Source organism: Chlorocebus sabaeus, chromosome 21, assembly GCF_047675955.1.
Source record: "Chlorocebus sabaeus isolate Y175 chromosome 21, mChlSab1.0.hap1, whole genome shotgun sequence".
Lineage (NCBI taxonomy): Eukaryota > Metazoa > Chordata > Mammalia > Primates > Cercopithecidae > Chlorocebus > Chlorocebus sabaeus.
Window position 1 is genome coordinate 123,112,042 of NC_132924.1, and position 26,881 is coordinate 123,138,922.

At 39.5% G+C, this 26,881-nt stretch overlaps 1 long non-coding RNA gene and 1 pseudogene across 1 annotated transcript in view; one reads left to right on the plus strand and one right to left on the minus strand.

Moving 5' to 3' along the window:
* The first annotated feature begins 3,110 nt into the window (after window positions 1-3,110).
* LOC140709725 (uncharacterized) overlaps window positions 3,111-26,881 on the plus strand; it is a 39,292-nt gene continuing 15,521 nt past the window's right edge. Inside the window, exons 1-3 of the long non-coding RNA XR_012090473.1 lie at window positions 3,111-5,131; window positions 17,648-17,756; window positions 19,855-20,004. This is a non-coding gene — a long non-coding RNA (uncharacterized lncRNA). The remainder of the gene's footprint in view (window positions 5,132-17,647; window positions 17,757-19,854; window positions 20,005-26,881) is intronic.
* LOC103227217 (GTPase IMAP family member 1-like) lies at window positions 14,477-19,828 on the minus strand (annotated as a pseudogene).

Below are 26,881 nucleotides of genomic sequence, written 5' to 3' on the forward strand. Positions count from 1 at the left end.
ATGGTATTGCCTAGGTTTTCTTCTAGAGTTTTTATGGTTTTAGGTCTTACATTTAAGTCTTTAATCTATCTTGAATTAATTTTAGTATAAGGTGTAAGGAAGGGATCCAGCTTCAGCTTTCTACTTATGGCTAGCCAGTTTTCCCAGAACTGTTTATTAAATAGGGAATCCTTTCCCCATTTCTTCTTTTTGTCAAGTTTGTCAAAGATCAGATGGTTGTAGATGTGTAGTCTTATTTCCAAGGGCTGTATTCTGCTCCATAGGTCTACCTCTGTTTTGGTACCAGTACCATGCTGTTTTGGTTACTAAAGGCTTGTAGTATAGTTTGAAGTCAGGTAGCGTGATGCCTCCAGCTTTGTTCTTTTGGCTTAGTATTGTCTTGGCAATGCGGGCTCTTTTTTAGTTCCATATGAACTTTAAAGCAGTTTTTTCCAATTCTATGAAGAAAGTCATTGGTAGCTTGATGGGGATGGCATTGAATCTCTAAATTACCTTGGGCAGTATGGCCATTTTCACAATATTGATTCTTCCTATCCATGAGCATGGAATGTTCTTCCATTTGTTTGTGTCCTCTTTTATTTCATTGAGCAGTGTTTTGTAGTTCTCCTTGAAGAGGTCCTTCACATCCTTTGTAAGTTGGATTCCTAGGTATTTTATTCACTTTGAAGCCATTGTGAATGGGAGTTCACTCATGATTTGACTCTCTGTTTGTCTGTTATTGGTGTATAAGAATGCTTGTGATTTTTGCACATTGATTTTGTGTCCTGAGACTTTGCTGAAGTTGCTTATCAGTTTAAGGAGATTTTGGGCTGAGACGATTCGGTTTTCTAAATATACAATCATGTCATCTGCAAACACAGACAATTTGACTTCCTCTTTTCCTAATTGAATATCCTTTATTTCTTTCTCTTGTCTGATTGCCCTGGCCAGAACTGCTAACACTATGTTGAATAGAAGTGGTGAGAGAGGGCATCCCTGTCTTGTGCCAGTTTTCAAAGGGAATGCTCCCAGTTTTTGCCCATTCGGTATGTTATTGGCTGTGGGTTTGTCATAAATAGCTCTTATTGTTTTGAGATACATCTCATCAATACCTAGTTTATTGAGAAGTTTTAGCATGAAGGGCTGTTGAATTTTGTTGAAGGCGTTTTCTGCATCTATTGAGATAATTATGTGAGTTTTGTCTTTGTTTCTGTTTATATGATGGATTACATTTATTGATTTCCATATGTTGAACCAGCCTTGCACCCCAGGGATGAAACCCACTTGATCATGGTGGATAAGTTTTTGATGTGTTGCTGGATTTGGTTTGCAAGTATTTTATAGAAGATTTTTGCATAGATATTCATCAGGTATATTGGTCTAAAATTCTCTTTTTTTGTTGTGTCTCTGCCAGGCTTTGGTATCAGGATGATGCTGGCCTCATAAAATGAGTTAGGGAGGATTCCCTCTTTTTCTATTGATTGGAATAGTTTCAGAAGGAATGGTGCCAGCTCCTCCTTGTACCTCTGGTAGACTTAGGCTGTGAATCTGTCAGGTCCTGGACTTTTTTTGGTTGGTAGGCTATTAATTATTGCCTCAATTTCAGAATCTGTTATTGGTCTATTCAGGGATTCAACTTCTTCCTGGTTTAGTCTTGGAGGGTGTATGTTTCCAGGAATGTATCCATTTCTTCTACATTTTCTAGTTTATTTGCTTAGAGGTGTTTATAGTATTCTCTGATTGTAGTTTGTATTTCTGTGGGATTGGTGGTGATATCCCCTTTATCAATTTTTATTGCATCTATTTGATTCTTCTCTCTTTTCTTCTTTATCAGTCTTGCTAGTGGTCTATCAATTTTGTTGATCTTTTAACAAAACGAGCTCTTGGATTCATTGATTTTTTGAAGGGTTTTTTGTGTCTCTGTCTCCTTCAGTTCTGCTCTGATCTTACTTATTTCTTGCCTTCTGCTGGCTTTTGAATGTGTTTGCTGTTGCTTCTCTAGTTCTTTTAATTTTGATGTTAGGGTGTCAATTTTAGATCTTTCCTGCTTTCTCTTATGGGCATTTAGTGCTATAAATTTCCCTCTACACACTGCTTTAAATGTGTCCCAGAGATTCTGGTATGTTGTGTCTTTGTTCTCATTGGTTTCAAAGAACATCTTTATTTCTGGCTTCATTTCGTTATTTACCTAGTAGTCATTCAGGAACAGGTTGTTCAGTTTCCATGTAGTTGAGTGGTTTTGAGTGAGTTTCTTAATCCTGAGTTCTAGTTTGATTGCACTGCCATCTGAGAGATGGTTTGTTATAATTTCTGTTCTTGTACATTTGCTGAGGAGTGCTTTACTTCCAACTCTGTGGTCGATTTTGGAATAAGTGAGATGTGGTGCTGAGAAGAATGTATATTCTGTTGATTTGAGGTGGAGAGTTCTGTAGATGTCTATTAGGTCTGCTTGGTGCGGAGCTGAGTTCAATTCCGCGATATCTTTGTTAACTTTCTGTCTTGTTGATCTGTCTAATGTTGACAGTGAGGTGTTAAAGTCTCCCATTATTATTGTGTGGGTGTCTAAATCTCTTTGTGGGTCTCTACAGACTTGCTTTATGAATCTGGGTGCTCCTGTATTGGTTGCATATATATTTAAGATAGTTAGATCTTCTTGTTGAATTGATTTCTTTACCATTAAGTGATGGCCTTTTTTGTTTCTTTTGATCTTTGTTGGTTTAAAGTCTGTTTTATCAGAGACTAGCATTGCAACCCCTGCTTTTTTCTGTTTTCCATTTGCTTGGTCGATCTTCCTCCATCCCTTTATTTTGAGCCTATGTGTGTCTCTGCACATGGGATGGATCTCCTGAATACAGCAAACTGATGGGTCTTGACTCTTTATCCAATTTGCCAGTCTGTGTCTTTTAATTGGGGTATTTAGCCCATTTAGATTTTAGGTTAATATTTTTATGTGTGAATTTGATCCTTTCATTATGATGTTAACTGGTTATTTTGCTCATTAGTTGATGCAGTTTCTTCCTAGCATTGATGGTCTTTACAATTTGGCATGTTTTTGCAGCAGCTGGTACTGGTTGTTCCTTTCCATATTCAGTGCTTCCTTCAGGAGCTCTTGTAAGGCAGGCCTGGTGGTGACAAAATCTCTCAGCATTTGCTTGTCTGCAAAGGATTTTATTTCTCCTTCACCTATGAATTATAGTTTGGCTGGATATGAAATTCTGGGTTGAAAATTCTTTTGTTTAAGAATGTTGAATATTGACCCCTACTCTCTTCTGACTTGTAGGGTTTCTGCTGGGAGGTCCGCTGTTAGTCTGATGGGTTTCCATTTGTGGGTAACCCGACCTTTCTCTCTGGCTGCCCTTAACATTTTTTCCTTCATTTCAACCTTAGTGAATCTGATTGTTATATGTCTTGGAGTTGCTCTTCTCGAGGAGTATCTTTGTGGCGTTCTCTGTATTTCCTGATTTTGAATGTTGGCCTGCCTTGCTAGGTTGGGGAAGTTCTCCTGGATAATATTCTGCAGAGTGTTTTCCAACTTGGTTCCATTCTCCCCGCCACTTTCAGATACACCAATCAGACGTAGATTTGGCCTTTTCTCATAGTGCCATATTTCTTGGAGACTTTGTTCATTTCTTCTTACCCTTTTTTCTCTAAACTTCACTTCTTGCTTCATTTCATTTATTTGATCTTCAATCACTGATACCGTTTCTTCCACTTTATCAAATCAGCTACTGAAGCTTGTGCATGTGTCAGGTAATTCTCGTGCCATGGTTTTCAGCTCCATCAGGTCATTTAAGGTCTTCTCTACACTGTTTATTCTAGTGAGCCATTCATCTATCTTTTTTCACGGTTTTTAGCTTCTTTGCAATGGGTTCCAACATCCTCCTTTAGCTCAGAGAAGTTTGTTATTACCGATCGTCTGAAGCCATCTTCTCTCAACTCATCAAAGTCATTCTCCATCCAGCTTTATTCTGTTGCTGGCGAGGTGCTGCATTCCTTTGGAGAAGAAAAGGCACTCTGATTTTTAGAATTTTCAGCTTTTCTGATCTGGTTTCTCCCCTTCTTTGTGGTTTTATCTACCTTTGGTCTTTGATGATGGTGATGTACGATGGAACTTTGGTGTGGATGTCCTTTCTGTTTGTTAGTTTTCCTTCTAACAGTCAGGACCCTCAGCTGCAGGTCTGTTAGTTTGCTGAAGGTCCACTCCAGACCCTGTTTGCCTGGGTATCACCAGCGGAGGCTGCAGAACAGCAAATATTGCAGAACGGCAAATGTTGCTGTCTGATCATTCTTCTGGAATCTTCATCTCAGAGGTGCACCCAACTGTATGAGGTGTCAGTTGGCCCCTGATGGGAGGTGCCTCCCCATTAGGTTACTCAGGGGTCAGGGACCCAGTTGAAGAAGCCATCTGTCCATTCTCAGATCTCAAACTCTGTGCTGGGAGAACCACTACTCTCTTCAAAGCTGTCAGACAGGGACGTTTAGGTCTGTAGAAGTTTCTGCTGTTTTTTGTTCAGCTATGCCTTGCCCCCAGAGGTGGAGTCTACAGAAGCAGGCAGGCCTCCTTGAGCTGTGGTGGGCTCCACCCAGTTTGAGCTTTCCCGCTGCTTTGTTTACCTACTCAAGCCTCAGCAATGGCGAGTGCCCCTCCCCTAGTCTCGCTGCCACCTTGCAGTTTGATCTTAGACTGCTGTGCTAGCAATGAGGGAGGCTCCGTGGGCTTGGGACCCTCTAAGCCAGGCACGGGATATAATCTCCTGGTGTGCCGTTTGCTAAGACTGTTTGAAAAGCATAGTATTAGGGTGGGAGTGACCCAATTTTCCAGGTGCCATCTGTCATGGCTTCCCTTGGCTAAGAAAGGGAATTCCCCAACCCCTTGCACTTCCCTGGTGAGGTGATGCTTTGCACTGCTTCAGCTAATGCTCCATGGGCTCCACCCACTGTCCTGCACCCACTGTCTGACAAGCCCCAGTTAGATGAACCCGCTACCTCAGTTGGAAATGCAGAAATCACCCATCTTGTGTCGTCTCTGACGCTGGGAGCTGTAGACTGGAGCTGTTCCTATTCGGCCATCTTGGAACCTCTCCAGATGCGTCTTGCTGAGGGTTAAGCACCAAAGGAGCAGTCATATAACAGAGAGAATGTGAAAAACAAAGTAAGTCTGCAATAATTGGATTTATTATATGTTAGAAACAGCAGTTACATACTAAATGTTTTACAAAGTGTTTTTCATTTTTTGTTTATCTTTTCAAAGAACTAAACTCATTTCATTAAACTTTTGACATGAAATTAACCTTTTTCTGGTCTCAGTCTCATTTAGTTCTGCTCTGATCTTTGTTATTTCTTTTCTTCTGCTAGTTTTGGGTTTGGTTTATTCTTGTTTTTCCAGTTTCTTGAGGTGCAACGTTAGGTTATTAATTTGAGATATTTCTGTCTTTTAGATTCAGGCATTTAATGCTATGAAATTTCTTCTCAGCACTGCTTTTGCTGTATCCCAGAGATTTTATTATGTTGTGTCTCTATTTTCATTTGATTCAGATAATTTTTTTGATCTCTGCTTTAACTTCATTTTTTACCCAAAAGTTGTTTAGGAGCAAGTTGTTTAGTTTCTGTGTATTTGTGTAGTTTTAAGAATTCCTCTTGGCATTGAGTCTAATTTTATTCCACTGTGGTCTGAGAAGATACTAGATATGATTTTGATTTTTGAATTTATTGAGACTTGTATTTTCTAATGGCTAATGATATTGAATATTTTTTCATACACTTTTAAAAATCATCTATACATCCTCTTCAGTGAAATGTCTGTTCATGTGTTTTGTCTACTTTCTAATTGGATTGTTGTTTTACTGTTGAGTTTTGACAGTTCTTTATTTAGTCTAGATACCGTTTCTTTGTCAGATATGTGCTTTGCAAATATTTTCTCCCAGTTTGTAGCTTATTTTTTCATTCTCTCAAGGAGGTCTTTTGCAGATCATATTTTTTTCAGTTTTAATGAAGTCCAGTATATCATATTTTTCTTTTATGGATTGTGCTTTTGGTATATCATCTAAGAACGTTTCTCCTAGTCCTAGATCCAGAAGATTTTCTCTTTTCTTTAAACAAAATATTTTACAGCTTTACATTTTACATTCAGGTTAGTGATACATTTTGAGTTAATCTTTGTATAAGGTGTGAGATGTACTTCAAGGTTCATTTTTTGCCTATTGGTATTTATTTTTTTCCAGCACCATTTGTTGAAAAGGCTACTTTTCCTCCTATAAATTGCTTTTGTATCTTTGCCAAAAATCCGTCTGGAATATTTGTGAGAATCTATTTCTGATTCTGTGTTCTGTTTCATTGATCTATGTATCTGTCTCTTTGTTTATACCACACAGTTTTGATTACTATAGTTATATAATACATCTTGAAATTTGGTAGACTGATTCCTCCCATTTATTCTTCTTTTCTCAAAACCGTTTCATTTATTCTACTTCATTCTCCTTTGCATATGAATTGTAGAAGAATCTTATCTATATCTACAAAAATATTGCTGTATCTTAGGGAGAATTGATCTCTTTACTATGTTGGGTCTTCCAATCCATGCAAATGGTATGTTTCTCCATTTACCTAATTTTCTTTGATTTCTTTCATTAGTTTTGTGTAGTATTCAGTGTACAAAAAGTTTGTACAGGTTTTGTTATATTCATACCTAAGTATTTTATATGCTTGTAAGCAATTAGAAATGGTACTGTATTTTATATTTCAGTTTCTACATGTTTGTTGTTAGTGTATAGAAATTCAATTTATTTTTGCATTTTTATCTCATTTCCTGTGACTTTGTTGAACTCACTTATTAGTTTTAGGAGATTTTCTTAATAGGTCCCTTGACCTTTTCTACATAGTCAATGGTGTCATTTGAAAATAGATGCAGTTTTATTTCTTCCTTATCTGTCTGTTTTCCCTTTATTTCCTTTTCTTATTTTATTGCACTGACTGAAACTTCCAGCACTAAGAGTGGCAAAAGCAGGTACCTTGTCTGGTTTTCAATCTTGGGAGAAAGGATTCATTCTTTTACTATTAAGTATAATACTAACTGTAAGGGTTTTTTTTTTTTTTTTGGTAGATACTCTTTATTTTTTGAGAATTTTTATTATGTTTAAGTGTTGAATTTTATCAAAAGCTTTTTCTGCATTGATTAATATGGTTATATAATTTTCTTTAGCTTGCTAATGTGGTGGATCATATTGATTGATGTTAAAATATTGAATAAGCCTTAAATCCCTAAAATAATCTCCACTCGTTCATGATGTTTATATACTGCTGAATTTTATTTGTTGCTGAATTTTATTTGCTAATATTTTGTTAATTTTTCTTTACATCAGTATCTTTGAAGAGTATTGGTCTGTAGTTTTCTTTCTTTGTACTAGTTTTACCTGGCTTCAATATCAGAATAATTAACACTAGTTTCACAAAATGAGTGAGAGAGGGTCTTCTCCTCTGTATTTTTTGGAGGAGATTGTAGAATTTGTGTTAATTATTTAAAAGTTTGGTAGAAATCTCCAGTGAAGCCATTTGAACATGAAGATGTCATTTTTAGTATTTTGAAATTACAAATTCAATTTTCTTAGTTGTTATAAAGCTATTCGAATTACTCATTTCAAGTGGAATGAGTTGCAGCACCTTCTTTTTTTCTAGGAATTGGCTCATTTCATCTAAGTTGTCAAATTTATGTGTGTAGAGCTGTTCATAGCATTCTCTTATTATCCTTTTGATGTCTATAGGATCTATAATGATAGACCCTGTTTCATTACTTGTATTGGTAATTTGTATCTTCTTTTTGTGGTCACTCTTGCTAGAGAGTTTTCAATTTTATTGATCTTTTCAAGAAATTTGTTTGTTGTTTCATTGATTGTCTGTATTTTTTTTCCATTTCATGGATTTGTGATCTCACATTTATAATTTCCTTCCTTCTGCTTGCAAGAGGCTTATTTTGCTCTTTTCCTAGGTTATTGAGATGGGAGTTTAGATTATTAATTTGGGAAGTTTCCTCTTTTTAAATGTATGCATTTAGTGTTATAGATTTCCCTCTCAGCATTGCTTCAGATGTGTCCTACAAATTTTGATATATTTTATTTTCACATTATTGAGTTTGATATAATTTTCATTTTTTTGAGACTTTCTTTTTGGCTTACAGATTATTTAGAACGTGTTGTTAAGTTTCTAAGTGTTTGTATATTTCTCTTATTTTTGTTATCAATTCCATTGGTTCAGAGAACATACTTTGTATGATTTCAATTTTTCTAATTTTGTTGAGTTTTTTAAAAATCAGGATATGGTCTATCTTGGTATATGCTCCATGGGCACTTGAAGATAATGTGTATTCTATTGTTGGGAGGGGTGTTCTACAAATACCAATTAGATCTTGTTGGTTGATGATGTTGTTGAATTCTTCTATATCCTTGCTCATTTTCTGTGAAGTTGTTCTACAGATTGCTGAGAGAGGAGTATAAAGTCTCCCAGTATAGTTGTAGATTTGTCTATTTCTCCTTTTAGTTTTATTAGTTTTGCCTCATATCTTTTACAGCTTGTTGTTTGGTAACACATTTAGAATTGCTATGTCTTTTTGGTGGGTTGGCCTATAAAATGTCTCTCTCTATATCTGGTAATTTTATTTGCTCTGAAGGCTCCTTTATCTAATATCTGATATTAATATAACCATTCATTTTTTTCTTTTGAATAATATATATTATTCAAATATCATATATTAAATATATATTTATCCTTTTATTTTCAATCTCTATCATTGTATTAGAAACAATTTTTTTGTAAAATCATGGAATCAGGTCATATTTTTATATCTATGCTACCAATTTTTGTCTTTTAACTGGTGTATTTAGACACCTTATAGTTAATATAATTATTGGCGTATTAGGGCATAAGTCTGGAATTTTAGTTTATTTTTCTCTGATTTTCATTTCTTTATATATCTCCTACATTTTCTATGGGTTACTTGAATACATTTTAGAATTCTATTTTGATTAATATACAGGGTTTTAAAATTTTATATTTATTTATTTATTTATTGAGATAGGGTGTCATTCTGTCATCCAGGCTGGAGTGCAGTGGTGCGATTATGGCTTACTGCAGCCTCGACCTCCCAGGCTCAAGTGATCCTCCCACCTTAGCCTCCTAAGTAGCTGGGACCACACACATGCACCCCTAGGCCTGGCTAATTTATATTTTTTGTAGAGACAGGGTTTTACCATGTTGCCCAGGCTAGTCTCAGACTCCCGGTCTCAAATGATATGCCTGCCTCAGCCTCCCAAAGTGCTGGGATTACAAACATGAACCACCATCCCCAGCCTTAACATTTATTTTCAATTGACAAGTGATAATTATGTATGCTTACCCCATATATAATGTTTTTAAAATGTATTTTTCTGTGTAACTTTTTAAGTGGTTGCTCTAGGTATTAAAACATAGATACATAATGTATCACAGTCCACTGATGCTATCATTTTACCAGTTTGTGTGAAACACATAAGTGTTACTTTCCTTTACATCCCTTTAACTTCTCCTGTTTACAGTATAAATTATCATAAATGTTTTCTCTACATAAACTTAGAACCACACCAGACAGTGTTGTAATATTTTATTCAACCATCAATCATAATTTAGAAAACTCAAAAGAATAACGTCTATTGCATTTCTTCATATTGTTGCTTACTGAGTTCTTTCTTCTGTCCTAGTGTTCCACGTTCCTTCTTGCATTGTTTCCTATTTGTGTACAGGACTTCTCTTAGTCTTGCAGAGAGGTCTGCTGGTGACAAATTCTCGTAATTTCTTTTCATCTAATAATACCTTGACTCCTCTTTTATTCATGAAAAATGTTTTCTCTGGCTATAGGATTTGGGGTTGACAATCCTTTTCTCTCAACACTTGAAAAATGTTGTGTCACTTACTTCTGGCCACCATGATTTCTGGTGAGAAATCAGGATATAATCCTACACTATGATAGAAGCAGAGCTTGATATACCTCTCAAAGGTGTGCCACCTCTGTTCTCTCTCTACAGATTTTAGGCACCTTCTCCCCATCCCAATATATTTATGTGTCGGGAGTATAAGTGTCATAGGACTTTTAAGTTTTTCTTTGTGTATTTGCTTCTCCAGGATCACTTTGTGCTTGAATGTCCCTTAGTTCTATAGTGGGCCTTGCCTTGCTTTGGTTTTGGTCAGCACCTTGTCCTTCAGGATCAATGTGCTCCCTTGGTCACTGCTGCTACCATTGTGCTTTTCTCAGAGGAGGGTGGTTGGAGGCAGCCTGTACTCCCCTCACTGCCCTGCCTACTGACACTTGTATACTACCTTCCCTTTCATCCCCAGAATGGCATCAACATATAATTATTAGTGTTGACCAGGATTAACTAGAGAATCTCAACATGGAGGATATACTGGTTTCCTAGGGCTGCCATAACAGAGTATCACAAACTTGGTGACTTTAACAATAAAAATTGATTCTCTCACCATTCAAGAGGTCCAGAGTCTGAAATCAAGGTGTTGTTAAGGCCATGCCCCCTCTGAAGCCGCTGAAGGAAAATCCTTGCTTGCCTCTTTCAGTTTCTGATAGACCCAGGTGTTTCTTGGCTTGTGGTAGTAAAACTCTAAATCTCTGCCTCGACTTCACATGGCTGTCTTTTCTCTGCATGTGTCTCTGTCCAAATCTTCCTCTTGTTATAAAGATACCTATTAAATTGAATTAAGTCTAACTCTTGTGACTTTAATTTTAACTCAACTAAATATGAACTTGATTAAATTGATTAAATTTGCAAAGACCTTGTTTCCAAAAAGGTCACATTCACAGGCATGGGAGTTAGGACTTCAATATATCTTTTCTGTGGAGAACATAATTCAACAATAAGAGTAGAGAAAAACTTAAAAAGTGAAGCAGAATATAAATGTCAACAGAATGCAAGAAACTAAAGTTAAAATCCTCTGAAGAACACTCTTAGGAGTCCACCCTGGTTCTGGAGGTTTCATGTAAATGGAATAATGTATTTATATGATCTTTTGTGTCAGTCTTCTTTTTCCTAGAATAATACTTTCAAGGTTCATTCATGTTGTAGCATGTACTTATATTTCATTGCTTTTTATGGGTAGATAACATTCCATTGTATGAATATGCCATATTTGTTTGTCCATTCATCAGTTGACAGACATTTGTGTTGTTTCCACTTTGGGGTTATTATGAGTAGTGCTGCTGTGAATATCCATGCAGAAGTATCTGTATGAGCATATGCCTTCACTTCTCTCGGGCACATACCAAGAATGGAATTACTGAGTCATATGGTAAGTCTATGTCTAACTTTTTGAAGAAATGCCAAATTGTTTTCCACAGCAGTGTTACCATTTTACATAGCCACCAGAAATGTATAAGGGTTTAATTTCCCCACATCTTCATCAATATTTGTTAATTTTTTCATTAAAAATATTATAACCATCCCAGTGGATCAGATGTGGCATCTTATTTTGGTTGTTGATTTGCATTGCTTAATGACCAATAATAATGAGCATCTTTTCATATGTTTATTGGCCATTTTTGTATCTTCCTTGGAGAAATGTCTATTCAAATCTTTTGCCCATTTTTAAATTGAAGTATTTGTCATTTTTAGAGTTGTAAGAATTCTTTATATATTCTGATACTTGGTCTTTATCAGATATATTATTTTCAAATATTTTGCTTTATTCTAGGGGTTGTCTTTTCACTTTCTTAGTGGCATTCTTTGATAGGGAAAAATTTTAATTTTGAAGAAATCCAGTCATTATGCTAAATGAAATATGTTGAACACAGAGAGACAACTAGAGTTGTCTCTAGTTGAACACAGAGAGTGCATGGTCTCACTCATTTGTGACGTCTAAAATAGTCTAGCTCATAGAATGGTGGTTGCCTGGGGCTAAAGCGAATGAAAATGGCAATATTGGTCAAAAAGTAAAAAATGTTAGCTATGGAGCTCTAATGTAATCAATGTGACTATAGTTAACCTGTGTATAGTTAACAAAGTTGTATGACTATAGTTAACAGTGTTGTAGTCATGTGATGCATAATGATGTTTTGGTCAATTAATGATGGATCACATATATGATGGTGGTCCTCTAAGATTATAATGGAACTGAAAATTTCTATCGCCTAGTAATATGTTAGCTGTCATAACATCATAGTGCAATTACTTTATTTTTAAAATAAATTTATTGTAGCCTAAGTGTACAGTGTTTACAAAGTCTACAGTAGTGTACAGTAATGTCCTAGGCCTTCACATTCACTCACCACTCACTTACTCACTAGCTCACCCACAGCAACTTCCAGTCCTGCATGCTCCATTCATGGTAAATGCCCTATACGGGTGTACCATTTTTTATCTTTTATACTGTATTTTTATTATGCCTTTTCTATGTCTTTATGTTTATATGTGTTTACATACAAAAATACTTACCATTGTGTCATAATTGCCTACAGTATTCGGTACAGTAACATGCTGTACAACCCTTTTCTCTCAACACTTGAAAAACGTTGTGTCACTTCTGGCCACCATGGTTTCTGGTGAGAAATCTGGATATAACCCTATACTATGGGATGGAAGCAGAGCTTGATATATCTCTCAAAGGTGTGCCACCTCTGTTCCCTTCTCTACAGAGTGGGTACCCCATTCTCTCTAGAGCCTAGAAATAATAGGTTATGCCATATAACCCAGGTATGTAGTAGGCTATACCAACTAGGTTTGTGTAAATACACTCTATAATGTTTGCACAATGCCAAAATTGCCTAATAATGCATATCTCCGAACACATACCAGTCATTAAGCAATTCATGACTGTCCTTGGAATTTGCTAAAAGGGTAGATCTTACATGTTCTCACCATGCACAAAGGTAACTATGTGAGGAAATGATATGTGAATTAGTTTGATTGTGGTGATATTTTATAACATACATGCATATCAAAACACCAAATTATATGCCTTAAATATATAAAATTTTTGTCAAGTACACCTTACTAAAACTTCAGAAAACCTAATTTATCTATTTCTCCTCAGTTGCTTGTGCTTTTGGTGTCATATCTAAGAAATTGTTGCCTAGTCCTAGGTCATGAAGCTACACACCTGTTTTCTTTTTAAGACTTTAATCGTTTTAACTCTTATATTTGGGTATTTGATCTGCTTTGAGTTAATATTTGCATATAGTGTGAGGTAGGGGGTCCAACATTCTTTCGTATGTGGATATACAGTTGTCTCCTCACTGTAGGTTGTTTTTACCCATTAATTTGTTTTAGGTATTTTTCATGACATCCTTTATCCTTTTGTATATATCCCACTACTTACAGACAGCTTTGTAACACACTGCATACTAAACACACTCTTTTCCCTAGCATGTCCTGCATTCAGCCCTAGCTGGGTGTCAGTTGAACCAGATAATCAACTTCCTCTCTGGGATTCCTGGAGTGCTCCTTCCACATTCCCACCAGCTGAGTCACTGCCCCTTAGTAATTGCCTGGGCCCATTCCTCCTCAACCAAAGAGTAAGAATCTAGTGTTTCTCACTTGATTTGGGTCAAGGGTTAAAACCTTCAACTGCTTACAATGGGCACTTTGCTATTCTTTTTTCACACTGATTTTCATCAATGATCATTCCCTTTCTCTTCAGGCTGCCAATGGCAGAACTTTTCTCTGTTTGTTCACGGCAAGAGTATATTGAAAAGTGATTTCCTACCAAGGCCTCTGCTAAGATCTGTTCACAACTCCCTAAACCAACTCCCTAAAAGCCCCTGCTGCTGAGGAAATGTCAAGTCTCAGCAATTGGCACTGGTGTTCCTGTTGATGTGTGCAATGGCTTCCAGGAGGGACTTGTGCGCTTGCTCTCCAGCATGAGCTCAGGTGTTGCAGCTTATTTTCCCTTTTTGCTTGTCTCTTCAGTCATCGAGGCCATCAGTAACCTGGGTCTCTCTGGCTGTGAATGCAATGGGTGGTAGATGTTGTAGGGGAGAGGTTTGGAATTACAGAGCAACACCAAAGAGATGAGCTGGAATCTGTGGGTGAGAGTGGTGGGGTTGGAGACAAAGTCAATGTGGGTGGAGGAATATGGAGGAACTGTAGGGGTAGACAGCACAGGCTAACCTGCCTCATTTTACCTGGACCAGAAATCTGATTCTCCCAGGTATGTGTGGGTCAGAAGAGGAGTCTCTATTCCATCATCGTATCACCGGTTCTCAGTCCACAAAAACCTGTTTGCCCCTTTTTAGTAAAATAAAAATTTCCAAACCTCTTAATTTTTAAATTTATCTTTGAGTTGAACAGATCTCAAGAACTAATTCATCTTGCATAACTTACTCTGTGAGTATATAAGCCTCCTTGAAGTAAGCTTTGTGCAGGCCCTCAATAAACCCTGGGAATTGAGCCTCTAGTTATATTCTCCTTGGACTTGCAGAATCATCTGCATTCAACTGTTGAAGGGTCTGAGTGGGGACACATGGGGAGACACTCCCCAACTGGTGCAGATGGCAAATTTTACACCAACATACTTTCTTTTATGGCTACACACAAGAATGTATGTTCGTGTGTGTGTGTGTGTGTGTGTGTGTGTGTTTCTGTGCATGTTTTTGCTGGTAAGGTTGACAGAGTCATGTCTTTTTTCAGGGGGCATGTAAGGCAGATGAGCAAACACCCACAAAGACTGATTTCCTTTGATACATGTGATCATGCAGTACATTTATTTATGGAAATAAATTCCATTCGAATAAACAAGGGTGCAAAGGACTGAAGCTCTGCATTGGGATGGTTCTTGCTTGTGGTCCTGTGGGGACTGCAGGGAATGGGGGACAAGCACCCCTCATCTGTTCTCTGGAGAGAAGAAAACTCAGTGCAGGGAAAGACAGCCAAGGCCACTGGAGAAGAGGCAAAGCAACAGTGGTCTTTGGCTTCAGTAGTGAGAATGCTCAGGGAGGCTGGGTGGTATGAGACGGTTTTGTGGGAGATGGGTCCCGGCAGAACTCTCACGGTGGTGGATTAAGGCGAGGTGAGGGAGGAGAGGAGAGTCTGTGAGCTCTGAACACCAAGTGAGGAGGATGAATGCGATTATCAGCTGAGGGGTCAGAGCCACGTTTACAATCTGTCAGTCAGATCTGACCTCAGCAAAGGCCGCCGACCAGCGCCAGTGGAGCAGCACGTAGAACAGGAGTGCGCCCCCCAGCAGCAGTGCCAGGCCCAGCCTCCAGCTCCAGGGCGGCTTCGGCCACGCCCACAGCCCGGCCCGCAGCCAGGCGCCCCACGGCCTCCTCCGCATGCGGGCGGCCACGCCCTCCGCCACCCTCCGAAGCCCCTCCTCCGGGCCAGCCCAGCGCAGGAGATGCGCCAGCTCTTACAACTCGTTGGAGTAGTGGGCGCCCTCGTGCTCCCGCACCAGGCCCTCCACCAGCCCCAGAAGCTGCTCCGCCTGAACCTCCTGCTCCCGGCCAGTGGCCCGGTTGTCAAAGGCACAGACACGGCCCCCGCACTCGGCCACTAGCTTGCGCAGGGCCTGGTTCTCTGTGCTGCGCACGTAATCCTGCAGGGAGCCCCCCGTCAGGTCCTCCTTCCTGGTGAAGACGGTGACCTTCCATTTCAGGACGTCCTCCCCGAACATGTCCCTCACCTGCCTCACCGCTTGCTGGTCCTGGGCGGTGAACCGGCCCAGCTGGGTCACCAGGAGCAGCGCGTGGGGCCCGGGGGGCCGAGAGCAGGTAGCAGCGACCTCTCTCCTCACAGCCGGGGTCTGTCTTAGGCACTTCGGAGCTGAAAATGTCCAGAGTGTCCACTACTTCCACATGCCACTTGTCCCACCTGCGGCTGGCCGTGGTGTAGGCCCTGGTCACAGATGTGGCCCCCAGCCTGGAGAGGAACCGTCTCTTGCCCAGGATGCTGTTCCCAGTGGCGCTCTTCCCGGCCCCTGTTCTCCCAATAAGGATGAGCCTCAGCGTGCGCCCCTGCTGGGACTGGGTGTCCTCTGCTGAACCTGAGAGAATAAATTATTTGTAAGCTTTCAAACCTAAGCCAGCATACCTAGGTAAACGGATCTCTTGGATGCCTTCTGAATCAAGGAGAAGAGTGCGTTCGACTTTTGCTTTTTAAAGCAAACCTTCACTGAGGTGATCTGATGAGAGATTTGTGGTCCCGGGTGGTCCTTACTCATCCAGTCCTGTCCCCTTTGGTTTCACCGCATGCCCCTGTTGATGTCCCAGCGCTTGAGGAACCTTTCTCCAGGGGGAACCCTTTATAGTTTCAGGCCATTACCTCATATGACAGTAGCTCTCTCTAGTCATCTGCACACATGCAGGCTGCACAGGGATTTATTTCCCCTGCTTTCGCATTGGCCTTCCCACTCTGGACAACTGCAACTGTGGTGGGCTCTCTAACAAGTCTTCCAGAAACCACCCTTCGGAAGTGAGAGTAGGATCTGAGCGGCGGCTAGAGTCAGCCCCTGGGTTTGAACCACCGCCTCTGCACTGGCTAACCAGGTAGCTGTGGGAAGTTATTTAATCTCCCTGAGCCTTAATTTCCTTCTGTAAAATGGGAGTAATAATATCCATGGTTCCTCAGAGGGTTTTTGAGAGGGTTATATGAGCTAATCCGCATACATGCTGAGCAGAGTGGCTGGCACGTGGAACATCTTTAGTGAATCTTAGTCGTTGCTTTGAGAGGGCTGGGAATAAGAGACCGTATCAGCTTGGGTGGTAGATAAGGAATGTGATCTGGGGGTCTCCTGACTAAAATTCAGATCCTGGTGCCATTTCTAAGGCCCCTGTCTGTGATTTTGAGCCAATCTCTGGGAAGCTGAGCTGATACAAGGCAACTGTTTTTAGGTCAGCCTTGTATACAGAGCCTAAGAGGGTGAGGCAATATATTGGTTTTCACTTCTCTAAGGTCAACTTCTTTTGAAATCTCTGTCCCTGCCCATCCGGATCTGGGCATTGAGGGCTGGCATTACTCTCTGCAGGGGCTCTGGGGACTTCAAGGTCTAAAGTTATCTAGGCCAGTGGCAGACAGAGTGGAATCTACCGTCCCACCCCAGAGATCAAAGCCTAACACTTTATTCCTAATCAACTGGGCCATACCAGCCTTTGCCATTGTATTAACAGGGGCAAGGAAATTACAAAGCCAGTGCTCCTGAATTTTCTTAGTCCCATTCAAAAGTCACTAATTGACTTCTGACTCTAATTCTGATTAGGAGAGAGGCACCTACAGGGTGTTAAGAGCTGCCCATACCTGGAAGGTAGAACACCTGAATGGTGGCATCTGCCCTGCTGCTGTCTGAAGTCCATGTACAGGAAGATCTCTGAATTTCACTTTTGTCACATTTTAAATGAAGGGGGTTGAATTTTGATAATCCCTGAGGTGCTCTCCAAATCTACCCTTCCAAAATCTTCTTGTATCACTTCTCTTGGTAAATTTCAAAGTTTGTTCATTTCTGTCACAGTGTCTAGCATGACTCCTTACCCACCCTAGTACCACATAATATTTCCAAGTCAACTATTTTGTGGTGTATGGCAAAAGTCACTCCTTTCCATTTATAGCTCTTCTCAGTAATTATTTCTGACCTTACTTTACCTCTGCTATCCTCAGTTTCCTCATATTGAAAAATGCAGATAATAACTGTTTAACCTACCTTAAAGATTCCTTTCAGGATTAAGTGGGATATTGGATACAGAGCCTGTCATACACTGAACTACTCATGATGCCCCTGATCCACAGGCTGTCCTGCAGTGCCGGCTTCCTGACCAAGTGAGTCCTTTATCATTTGAATAAGTAGTGCCCTGCCAAAATGGAAGGTAGGCAGAGACATTTCTTTTAAGGTGGGATGTGAAATAAATGATTGGAATTTATTCCACCCCCCCTTTTCCTGTTCAGTCAGGATGTCATCTCTCTCCCAACTAAATGCCCTCACTGGGCTCTGTCATCACTCTGCTCTTACATCACCATGTAAGTCGGTCATTCAGAGGAAATGATGCATGTGAATCCCCGCTCATCTCCCCTTCTTGACTTGGATCTTAGTTTGTAAAATCCAACAGCAGAACCATGTTAGAGAGGTGCTCTCTTTGTCATTATCAGTCAGTCTGCATTTCCCATCTTCTGTCTCTCAGTCTCCCTTTCTTCTCTCTTTCTCCCTCCCTCATTTTCTCTCCCTTGAGCTCTCCTAATATTTTAACTCTTACTCATTGTTCTCCAACACTTTCTTTGGTAAAATCATGTTTACTCGATCTTCTATACCCTTGGTCCTCACCCTGTAGAAAAGGACAGAGCCTCAACTATGCTCTCTTACTGAGGCCAGAGCAGTCAAAAGACTTTCCACAACATCACACAGCAGACCAGGAGCAGAGATAGTGCCAGGGCCTTCACTGTGATATCCTACTGGTCACAACCCCTCTATCTTTTAGAAGATAGCTAAAGGAATTTTCTCCCAAAAGAAACATATCTTAGCTGTCTTCAGGCTTGAGTCATTCCTCACCTCTGTACCCAATCCAGGCACAAACACAGAGGGCATACGTGCCCTCCAGACACAAGTTCTTACCATGGACATGCTCCTTATTGCCTCCCATCTTCCCTTGTTGTCCCATGCTCAGCTGGAAGAGTCACAAACACAGCTCGTTTGTCCATTCATTTGTCACATAGGTATATATCACCTAAAGTCAGGAGGAGAACAAGATTCTGGGGAAACCACAGCGAGAAGACATTGTCCCTGCCTTCAAGAGTCTTAGAATCTAGTTGTGTATTGTGGTGTGTGTTTGTAGGAGTTGGGATGGGATGGGGTGGGGAAAGAATACAAATGGAATCAGTGATAAGTCCTACTTTAGGAGTGACATTAAGATATCAAATGTTAGCATTAGGATATTAGGATCTGGAAGGAAAGAATAAGGGCACCCATCCTGTTCTTGAGTTAGAAGGACATTTTGGAACCGTTTAATGTTTTCAGTTTCTGGTTCAGAAACTAAATAAGAGGATATTCTATGTCAATGACACATGAACTGTAGAAATACATTTTTTCTAGGGAATTTGGGGATTACAAGAGACTTCAGTAAAAACTCTGAGTGTCAGAACATGTACTCAGTAACTTAGGGAATTGCCTTAGTGGGAACTGGCCTAGCAAACAAATGAGAAGACACTTGGAAAAATCTCAAGTTTCTTGGGTTCACAAATACATACAACAAGCTGACCAGAGCTTTTAGCTTTGCTCTCACAAAGCCAAGTATCTATTTGCTTGTCTGAATATGAACTCTGTGCTGTGGAGGCTCAAATGCTGTCCTCCACCTTTTGATGTCCTTCTACTCAAATCTGCGGCTTTTCTAAATAAAGTAATTGTGCTCAATCCTAACATTATTTAATATAACTAACACTCTGTGATCCAGTTTGCCTGATCACACAAGCTCCTGAACACAAATGTACTTCTCCCTGCCTCTACGTCTCCAGCCTAATTCCCAGCCAATCCCCTACTCAGTCAGCTACTCCGCAAACAGCAGATTTCAGGGCCTTTCCAACCTGCTCTGCTTCTCCTCCTAGGATTATTGATCCTCCCCAACCCTCCCCAACCGTCCATCTGTGCCTCACCATCCATGTCAAACTCACCTCTTTGTGTCTTCCACCCTGGTCACTCAGGTACCTGTGTTTTTTCCCATCGGCACCATTCATGAAGGAAGGGCAGAGAGAGAGGCTGTCTGAGTAACTTGTCTCTGGCTGAAGACTTGTAGAACAAGTTTGCCTTGTACTTATTCCAAAGTTGTTTCTATCTCTGCAGGAACTCCCCTAACCTCCGCACCCCCCCTGCCAAAGTCTCCAATAAAGTTCACTCCATGGGCCTTAATGTGATTAATTGTTTTGTGTGTAGGAATTAACAGATGATAATAATTGACACCAAAGCAGAAAGTGAAGAATCAGCCACAAGATTCAGAGCAAAGGACAAGAATTTGACAGAAGCAAAAAGTACTTGCCAATGAAGACAAGGCAAAAGTGTGCCTCAGGGACCTGGAGAAATCAGGTAGGCCACTTGGAACTTCCCACAGAGTTTGGGATACAGTTTCAAAAGTTAGTGCAAAGTTCTTAAGTGCCAAAATATGGAGTTACAAAAGGCATATATTTAATGGAGAATGTAAAATGTGTAGAATCCTATAATTGTAAAATTCTGAGGTATCTCCAAAATTATCTAGTTCAATGCTTCCCCAAACTGCTACCTGTTGAAATTGTCTAAAGGACTCTTTAAAGTGAAAAGCATTATTTCTTACAGATTGTGGCTTACTAATCTGTAATTTTAATAAGCACCTCACTTTTAATTTTGGCTTTTGTTGCCATTGCTTTTGGTGTTTTAGACATGAAGTCCTTGCCCATGCCTATGTCCTGAATGGTATTTCCTAGGTTTTCTTCTTGGGTTTTTATGGTTTTAGGTCTAACGTTTAAATCTCTAATCCATCTTGAATTAATTTTCGTATAAGGAGTAAGGAAAGGGTCCAGTTTCAGCTTTCTACTTATGGCTAGCCAATTTTCCTAGTACCATTTATTAAATAGGGAATCCTTTCCCCATTTCTTGTTTTTGTCAGGTTTGTCAAAGATCAGATGACTGTAGATGTGTGGTATTATTTCTGAGGGCTCTGTTCTGTTCCATTGGTCTATATCTCTGTTTTGGTACCAGTACCATGCTGTTTTGGTTACCGTAGCCTTGTAGTATAGTTTGAAGTCAGGTAGCGTGACGCCTCCAGCTTTGTTCTTTTGGCTTAGGATTGTCTTGGCAATGCAGGGTCTTTTTTGGTTCCATATGAACTTTAAAGCAGATTTTTCCAATTCTGTGAAGAAAGTCATTTTTAGCTTAATGGGGATGACATTGAATCTATAAATTACCTTGGGCAGTATGGCCATTTTCACAATATTGATTCTTCCCATCCATGAGCATGGAATGTTCTTCCATTTGTTTGTGTCCTCTTTTATTTCACTGAGCAGTGGTTTGTAGTTCTCCTTGAAGAGGTCCTTTACATCCCTTGTAAGTTGGATTCCTAGGTATTTTATTCTCTTTGAAGCTATTGTGAATGGGAATTCATTCATGATTTGGTTCTCTGTTTGTCTGTTACTGGTGTATAAGAGTGCTTGTGATTTTTGCACATTGATTTTGTATCCTGAGACTTTGCTGAAGTTGCTTATCAGCTTAAGGAGATTTTGGGAAGAGATGGTGGGGTTTTCTAAATATACAATCATGTCATCTGCAAACAGAGACAATTTGACTTCTTCTTTTCCTAACTGAATACCTTTTATTTCTTTCTCTTCCCTGATTGCCCTGGCCAGAACTTCCAACACTACGTTAAATAGGAGTGGTGAGAGAGGGCATCCCTGTCTTGTGCCAGTTTTCAAAGGGAATGCTTCCAGTTTTTGCCCATTCAGTATGATATTGGCTGTGGGTTTGTTATAAATAGCTCTTATTATTTTAAGATACGTTCCATTAATACAGAATTTATTGAGAGTTTTTAGCATGAAGGGCTGTTGAATTTTGTCAAAGGCCTTTTCTGCATCTATTGAGATAATCATGTGGTTTTTGTCTCTGCTTCTGTTTATTATTATTATTATTATACTTAAGTTCTAGGGTACATGTGAACAATGTGCAGGTTTGTTACATAAATATACACGAGCCATGTTCGTGTGCTGAACCTATTAACTCGTCATTTGCGTTAGCTATATCTCCTAATGCTATCCCTCCCTCCGTCCCCCCCCCCCACAATAGGACTCGGTGTGTGATGTTCCCCTTCCTGTGTCCAGGTGATCTCATTGTTCAATTCCCACCTATGAGTGAGAACATGTGGTATTTGGTTTTCTGTTCTTGCGATAGTTTGCTGAGAATGATGGTTTCCAGCTGCATCCATGTCCCTACAAAGGACACGAACTCATCCTTTTTTATGGCTGCATAGTATTCCATGGTGTATATGTGCCACATTTTCTTCATCCAGTCTGTCAGTGATGGACATTTGGGTTGATTCCAAGTCTTTGCTATTGTGAATAGTGCTGCAATAAACATACGTGTGCATGTGTCTTTAAAGCAGCATGACTTATAATCCTTTGGGTATATCCCCAGTAATGGGATGGCTGGGTCGAATGGTATGTCTAGTTCTAGATCCTTGAGGAATCGCCACACTGTTTTCCACAATGGTTGAACTAGTTTATAGTCCCATCAACAGTGTAAAAGTGTTCCTATTTCTCCACATCCTCTCCAGTACCTGTTGTTTCCTGATTTTTTAATGATTGCCATTCTAACTGGTGTGAGATGGTATCTCATTGTGGTTTTGATTTGCATTTCTCTGATGGCCAGTGATGATGAGCATTTTTTCATGTGTCTGTTGACTGTATGAATGTCTTCTTTTGAGAAGTGTCTGTTCATATCCTTTGCCCACTTTTTGATGGGGTTGTTGTTTTTTTTCTTGTAAATTTGCTTGAGTTCTTTATGGGTTCTGGATATTAGCCCTTTGTCAGATGAGTAGATTGCAAAAATTTTCTCCCATTCTGTAGGTTGCTTCTGTTTATATGCTGGATTACGTTGATTGATTTGTGTATGTTGAACCAGCCTTGCATCCCAGGGATGAAGCCCACTTGATCATGGTGGATAAGCTTTTTGATGTGCTGCTGGATTCGGTTTGCCAGTATTTTATTGAGGATTTTTGCATCGATGTTCATCAGGGATATTGGTCTAAAATTCTCTTTTTTTGTTGTGTCTCTGCCAGACTTTGGTATCAGGATGATGTTGGCCTCATAAAATGAGTTAGGGAGGATTCTCTCTTTTTCTATTCATTGGAATAATTTCAGAAGGAATGGTACCAGCTCCTCCTTGTACCTCTGGTAGAATTCGGCTGTGAATCCATCTGTTCCTGGACTTTTTTTGGTTGGTAGGCTATTAATTATTGCCTCAATTTCAGAGCCTACTATTGGTCTATTCAGGGATTCAACTTCTTCCTGGTTTAGTCTTGGGAGAGTGTAAGCGTCCAGGAAATTATCCATTTCTTCTAGGTTTTCTAGTTTATTTGTGTAGTCATGTTTATAGTATTCTCTGATGGTAGTTTGTATTTCTGTGGGGTTGGTGGTGATATTCCCTTTATCATTTTTTATTGCATCTATTTGATTCTTCTCTCTTCTTTACTAGTCTTGCTAGTGGTCTTTCAATTTTGTTGATCTTTTCAAAAAACCAACTCCTGTATTCATTGATTTTTTGGAGGGTTTTTTGTGTCTCTATCTTCTTCAGTTGTGCTCTGATCTTAGTTATTTCTTGCCTTCTGCTAACTTTTGAATGTGTTTCCTCTTGCTTCTCTGGTTCTTTTAATTGTGATGTTAGGGTGTCGATTTTAGATCTTTCCTGCTTTCTCTTGTGGGCATTTAGTGCTATAAATTTCCCTCTACACACTGCTTTAAATGTGTCCCAGAGATTCTGGTATGTTGTATCTCTGTTCTTATTGGTTTCAAAGAACATCTTTATTTGTGCCTTCATTTCGTTATGTACCCGGTAGTCATTCAGGAGCAGGTTGTTCAGTTTCCATGTAGCTGAGCGGTTTTGATTGAGTTTCTTAGTCCTGAGTTCTAGTTTGATTGCACTGTGGTCCGAGAGACAGTTTGTTATAATTTCTGTTGTTTTACATTTGCTGAGGAGTGCTTTACTTCCAACTATGTGGTCGATTTTGGAATAAGTGCGATGTGGTGCTGAGAAGAATGTATATTTTGTTGATTTGGAGTGGAGAGTTCTGTAGATGTCTATATCTTGGCACAGAGTCGAGTTCACTTCCTGGATATCCTTGTTAACTTTCTGTCTCGTTGATCTGTCTAATGTTGACAGTGGGGTGTTAAAGTCTCCCGTTGTTATTGTAGGGGAGTCTAAGTCTCTTTGTAAGTCTCTAAGGACTTGCTTTATGAATCTGGGTGCTCCTGTATTGGGTGCATATATATTTAGGATAGTTAACTCTTCCTGTTAAATTGATCCCTTTACCATTATGTAATGGCCTTCTTTGTCTCTTTTGATCTTTGATGGTTTAAAGTCTGTTTTATCAGAGACTAGAATTGCAACCCCTGCTTTTTTTTTGTTTTCCATTTGCTTGGTAGATCTTCCTCCATCCCTTTATTTTGAGCCTATGTGTGTCTCTGCATGTGAGATGGGTCTCCTGAATATAGCAAACTGATGGGTCTTGACTCTTTATCCAATTTGCCAGTCTGTGTCTTTTAATTGGACCATTTATTCTATTTACATTTAAGGTTAATATTGTTATGTGTGAACTTGATCCTGTCATTATGATATTAGCTGGTTATTTTACTCGTTAGTTGATACAGTTTCTTCGTAGTGTTGATGGACTTTACATTTTGGCATGTTTTTGCAATGGCTGGTACCAGTTGTTCCTTTCCATTTTTATTGCTTTCTTCAGGATCTTTTGTAGGGCAGGCCTGGTGGTGACAAAATCTCTCAGCATTTGCTTGTCTGTAAAGGATTTTATTTCTCCTTCTCTTATGAAACTTAGTTTGGCTGGTTATGAAATTCTGGGTTGAAAAATCTTTTCTTTAGGAATGTTGAATATTGGTCCCCACTCTCTTCCAGCTTGTGGAGTTTCTGCTGAGAGATCTGCTGTTAGTCTGATGGGCTTTACTTTGTGAGTAACCTGGCCTTTCTCTCTGGCTACCCTTATCATTTTTTCCTTCATTTCAACTTTGGTGAATCTGACAATTACGTGTCTTGGAGTTGCTCTTCTCGTGGAGTATCTTTGTGGCATTCTCTGTATTTCCTGAATTTGAATGTTGGCCTGCCTTACTAGGTTGGGGAAGTTCTCCTGGATGATATCCTGAAGAGTGTTTTCCAACTTGGTTCCATTTTCCCCATCACTTTCAGGCACACCAATCAGATGTAGTTTTGGTCTTTTCACATAATCCCATATTTCTTGGAGACTTTGTTCATTTCTTTTTACTCTTTTTTCTCTACATTTCTCTTCTTTCTTCATTTCATTCATTTGATCTTCAACCACTGATAATCTTTCTTCCAGTTGATTGAGTCAGTTTCTGAAGCTTGTGCATTTGTCACGTAATTCTCGTGTCATGGCTTTCATCTCTATGAGTTCTTTTAAGGTCTTCTCTGCATTGATTATTCTAGTTACCCATTCATCCATTCTTTTTTCAAGGTTTTTAGTTTCTTTGCGCTGGTTACCTGGTTGCTCCTTTAGCTCTGAGAAGTTTGATTGACTGAAGCCTTCTTCTCTCAACTCATCAGTCATTATCTAGCTTTGTTCCATTGCTGGCGGTGAGCTGCGTTCCTTTGGAGGGGGAAATGCGCTCTGATTTTTTGAATTTCCAGCTTTTCTGCATTGCTTTTTCCCCATCTTTGTGTTTTTATCTGCCTTTGCTCTTTGATGATGGTGCCGTGCTGATGGGGTTTTGGTGTGGATGTTCTAACTGTTTGTTAGTTTTCCTTCTAACAGTCAGGACCCTCAGCTGCAGGTCTGTTGGAGTTTTCTTGATGTCCACTCCAGACCGTGTTTGCCTGGGTATCAGCAGCAAAGGCTGCAGAAGATAGAATATTGCTGAACAGCGAGTGTTGCTGTCTGCTTCTTGCTCTGGAAGCTTTGTCTCCGGGTGTACCCAGCCGTGTGAGGTGTGATGTGTCGGTCTGCACCTCAGTTGAAAATGCAGAAATCACTCGTCTTCTGCATCACTCACGTGGGGAGCTGGAGGCTGGAGCTGTTCCTATTCAGCCATCTTGGGTGGCACCCTGCTTATTCAATCTTTCATGGGTTGAACCTTTGGTATTGTATCTAAAGTCATTGCCATTCTTATGGTCATCTAGATTTTCTGCTATGTTAACTTTTAAAAGTTTTATACTTTTGCATTTACACTGGAGACTGACCCCTAATTCACAATTCCCTAATTGTGTGAAGGGAATAAGGTTTATGTCTAGATTTATTGTTTTAAATGTGGATGTCTGACTGTTCCAGTGTCTTGTCAACACTATGTTTTCCCAATTATATTAACTTTGCTTTTTTATTGAAAATGAATTGACAGTATTCGTATGGGTGTATATCTGGGATTTCTCTTCTCTTCCATTGATCTATTGGTTTATTCTTTCACCAACACCACATTGTCTTGATTACTGTAGCTTTATGGTAAGATTTGAGGTTGGGTAGTGTCAGTCCTCCAACTTTGCTCTTCTCCTTAAATATTGTGTTGGCTATTCTGGGTCTCCTGCCTCTCCATGTAAACTTTAGAACTAGTTTGTAAATCTCCACAAAATAACTTGCTGGCATTTTTATTGGAATTGCATTGAATCTATAGATCAAATCGGAAGAGCTGATATCTTGGCAGTATTGAGTCTTCCTATTATGAACCTGGAATACCTTCCCATTTATTTTTTTATTTTATTTTATTTTTTTTAAAGCTATTTTATTAAGATATAATTTACAAACCATGCATTTCACCCATTTAAAGTGCACAATTCAAGGGTTTTTAGTATATTCATAGATATGTGCAACCATCACCAGTCGGTTTTAAAATATTTTCATCACCTCAGAAAGAAACTTCATACCCTTTAGTCATCATCACCCTTTCTTTTTTTTTTTTTAATTTATTTATTATTATTATACTTTAAGTTGTGGGGTACATGTGCACAACGTGCAGGTTTGTTACATATGTATACTTGTGCCATGTTGGTGTGCTGCACCCATCAACTCGTCATTTACATCAGGTATAACTCCCAATGCAATCCCTCCCCCCTCCCCCCTCCCCATGATAGGCCCCAGTGTTTAGTTCTTTCACTTTATTCCTCAGAGTTTAGTAGTTTTTTTCATATACATTTTATAATATCATGTTAGATTTATACCAAATATTTCATTTTGGGGGTTGCTTAAGTAAATGATATTATGTTT